The sequence below is a fragment of the Solanum tuberosum genome, unplaced genomic scaffold (genome assembly GCF_000226075.1).
Source record: "Solanum tuberosum cultivar DM 1-3 516 R44 unplaced genomic scaffold, SolTub_3.0 scf00827, whole genome shotgun sequence".
NCBI classification, from domain to species: Eukaryota; Viridiplantae; Streptophyta; class Magnoliopsida; order Solanales; family Solanaceae; genus Solanum; species Solanum tuberosum.
In genome coordinates this window covers 61,381-65,371 of record NW_006239744.1, presented here as the reverse complement: position 1 = coordinate 65,371, position 3,991 = coordinate 61,381, and the positions used below count along the sequence as shown (strand labels likewise).

Sequence of the window (3,991 nt, the reverse complement as noted above, 5' to 3'; positions counted from 1 at the left end):
TGGCTTACAGAGTGTATAATGATAAGTCCATTGTTGATCATTTCGATGTTTGTGCTTGGTGCACAGTCGACCAGGAACGTAATGAGAAAAAGTTGTTGCAGAAAATTTTCAATCAAGTTATTGGTTTGAAAGAAAAATTCAGTGAGGATCATGACATAGATGATGACGTTGCTGATAAGCTGCGGAAACGACTATGTGGAAAGCGGTACCTTATTGTCTTGGATGACATGTGGGATACTGCAACATTGGATGAGCTAACAAGACCTTTTCCTGAATTACGGAAAGGAAGCAGAGTGATTTTAACAAGTCGAAAAAAGGAAGTGGCTTTGCATGGAAAATGCCATAGTGATCCTCTTTATCTTCAATTGCTAAGATCAGAAGAAAGTTGGGAGTTATTAGAGAAAAAGGTATTCGGAGAAGAACGTTGCCCTGATGAACTAAAGGATGTTGGAGAAAAGATAGCTCGAAAGTGTGATGGGCTTCCTTTAGTACTTGATCTAATCGGTGGAGTCATTTCACGGAAGGAAAAGAAAGAGGCTTTGTGGCTTGAAGTTCTGAATAATTTGAGTTCCTTTATTTTTAAGGATGAAGAGGAAGTGGTGAAGGTTATACAATTAAGTTATGACCATTTGTCAGATCACGTAAAGCCGTGTTTTGTTTGCCTTGCAGGTTATCCAAAGGACAAACGTTTAATTATCTCTCATTTGATAGATATGTGGATTTCTCAAGGATTTGTGCAGCAGATTTCGATGAGAAGTGCAGAAGAAGTAGTGGATGAGTTAATTTCAAGTAGCTTGGTAATACCTCTCGATGATTTTAGTTGCCAAATGCATGATCTTGTGCATGACTTTTGTTATATAAAATCTAGAAAGGAAAAGATGTTTGACGTCATAGGAGGTTCAAACGCTTCGTCTTCTTCTGGTATGATGGCACGAGTAATTACCAATCGTTTCTTTGATTTGGATGAAAATTTTGTGGTGTTTAATCCAGAAAAGAAGAATCGTTATGTTAAACACCTCCTCATTCTGAAGGCCTATAAGGCTTGTCTTCCTCGCAAGAGTCAGCTAAAACACTTGAGGCTTCTTAAAAGTTTGGATTTGAAGTTCATAACATTGACAAATTCTTTGCTAAATCAAATTGGTATGCTCAGTCATTTGAAGTACTTACACATTCAGACGAAGGCTAAAGCTCTCCCTCCGTCATTTTCAAACCTCTGCAATCTAGAAACTCTGGTGGTGGAAGGCCCGAAGGGATCACACATGTTGCTATCGCCTTGTTTTTGGACTCTTGCAAAGCTACGAGATGTACGGATGATGGGGGGTGCTCTCTTTGATCCGGACATCACTGTGTTAGATGAGGATTTAAGGTTAGAAAATTTGAGAACATTATATGAGCTCTACCTTCCCGGTTCAGAAGACACGGAGGATTTTTTCAAAAGGTTTCCTAATCTTCAAAACCTTAGAGTCTGTATCACACAACCAGAAGATTGTTCAGCAGAGAAGATTTGTTTTCCAAGATTGGATGTCCTTGACGAACTTGAAGATCTCAGTTTATCTGCTTCTTCTTGGGATTCATTCCATGAATATACACACGGCTTCCCTTTGAGCTTGAAGAAAATGAAGTTGCAAGGGCCCGCTCGGACATCCGATTCATTGTCAAGAATTAGTAGACTACCCAACCTTCAAGAACTAATTCTAGAAGAAGCAATCATCGAGGAGGGGAAAGAATGGAACATGGAAGATGTCACATGGAGAAATCCTTTCCCGTGCTCGAGAAACTAGGTATAGATTCATGTGATAAGCTTATGGAGATCCCAGACAGTTTTGGAGATATTGCGTCATTAAAGCTTATCAAAGTACTGTGCAGCCCTCAGCTTAAAGAGTCGATCTTCAAAATTAAGGAATATGTTGAAGAAATTACTGGAGAAGACAAGCTTGAGGTAGTCTTCTTTGGTTGAGGTATGCTTCATTAACTTCTTTCCTTTTACAAATGTTATGTTTTGTTCCAATATTACTGTTTTAACTTATACAATATATGTTCTTTGCAGATCAGATCAGATCGAGCTAGCGCATACAAATTCTCAAGACATGTACTTGTGTTCTTTATTATAACGGATGAGATATTGTATGCGTGCTTGCTTTTCATTACTATGTATTAGTTGTAATCTACAAACCATTATTTAGCCCATCTTGACTAATTAGGACATGATTGAGCAACGACCCATTGATTCAGTCCATTCTGACCCATCCAAATTTTGTCCAAACCGTTCATCTATCACCTCTAGACATGACTAATAATGTTTTTCAAAGAAGTGTAAGTTCCAGATATGGCAACTGAAGAACCAAAAACCAAAATCATCCCAATAAACACAACTTCCAAATATGAAGGCTTCTTGATCTTGAGGTAGCATAGGCATGGTAACAATATCGACACGGTAACCCCCAAAAGAGCGCCCGTAAATGTCATGACATATCCAAAGAATGGAACGGTTAACGCCACAATGACAGTGCTGATGACTAAAAATGTTCTGATGAAGTAGCTTACGATAAATTTACTCTTTCGTAAAGGTAATTTATCTTCAATAGTTGTTGCAATTGGAGAGACAACAAGAGCATACTTTGTTATTGGATTAACGAGTGTCGTATATATCGCGATTTTTGAACTAATTTTCCCGGTAGGGAGATTTAATGTTATTTGTGACATTAAATTTTGTCCATACATTAAGTACCCCATAGTTGCCATTGATCCATAGGTTATGGTGCTTAATATAAAGCACACAAATAAAACCTGTTTGACAAAAAAGAAAAAAAAAAGGATTTAAGTTATATATACACCCTTTGAGCTTGAAGAAAATGAGGTTGCAATGGCTCTCTCTGACATCCGATACACTTTCAAGAATTGGTAGACTACCCAACCTTCAAGAACTAATTCTAAAAGACACAATCATCGAGGAGGGGAAAGAATGGAACATGGAAGATGACAAAAAGTGTTCTGATGAAGTAGTTTACGATAAATTTACTCTTTCGTAAAGGTAATTTATCTTCAATAGCCGTTGCAATTGGAGAGACGACAAGAGCATACTTTGTTATTGGATTAACGAGTGTTGTACATATCGCGATTTCTGTTCCGTATATTTTTGTGTCTTTCTGTATGTTTTTGTATTGTTTTGTCTATTTCTGTGGTTGGAGTATTTCTCTCCAACTTCCAAGTGTTGAAACACTTTCTATGTGGCGCGGGAGTAATACTTCCTCCATCTCATTTTTTGACGTACTTTTATATAATTTTTAATTTGTCGTCCCAAAAGAGATGTCATCGATTTTTCTATAACAGAAAAATAACATAACTTTAAATTTCCTTTACGCCCTTCATGAAACGATATACAACCACAACTTTCAAAAAAAATATTTCCTTCTTTCTTAAGATTTATTTCTAGTCAAAAAGTAGGCATAATACATAAATATGCCCTTTAACTTGGCTTCAAATCACATTTATGCCCTTCAACTTTCAGTGTGCACAAATAGACACTTAAAATTTGTATAAATTTGAACAAATAGACACGCATGTCCTACACGGCATCCTACATGTCATTTTTTTTATCCTACGTGGTATCTTACGTGTATAATGCCATGTAGGACTCATGTGTCTACTTATTCAACTTTATACAAGTTTAAGTGCGTACTTGTGCATACCCAAAGTTGAAGGACATAAACGTAAAATGAGGCCAAGTTAAAGGGCACATTTATGTATTATGCCCAAAAAGTACCACGTAAACTGAAACTAAAGTAATACATGTTTATCAATAAGATATTATCACCTTGGGAAATTGGCTCCTATCCTTCATGGAATTGCATATTGTTGGGAAAACAGCATGACCACAATAACAAAATGTATACATACTTATTGCACTTATCAATCCATCCCATCTCCAAATCACACCTTTTTCTTCAAATCCAATACCATCAATTGCACCAACCCAAAATATTGAAAAAAC

General features: G+C 36.7%; 1 long non-coding RNA gene and 1 pseudogene across 1 annotated transcript in view; one reads left to right on the top strand and one right to left on the bottom strand.

Moving 5' to 3' along the window:
- Positions 1-1,241, bottom strand: part of LOC107059101 (uncharacterized) — a 26,501-nt gene extending 25,260 nt beyond the window's left edge. The window contains exon 1 of the long non-coding RNA XR_001472497.1: positions 1,212-1,241. This is a non-coding gene — a long non-coding RNA (uncharacterized lncRNA). The remainder of the gene's footprint in view (positions 1-1,211) is intronic.
- The window catches only part of LOC102597634 (putative late blight resistance protein homolog R1C-3), a 24,023-nt pseudogene extending 20,902 nt beyond the window's left edge, over positions 1-3,121 (top strand).
- The last annotated feature ends 870 nt before the right edge of the window (positions 3,122-3,991 follow it).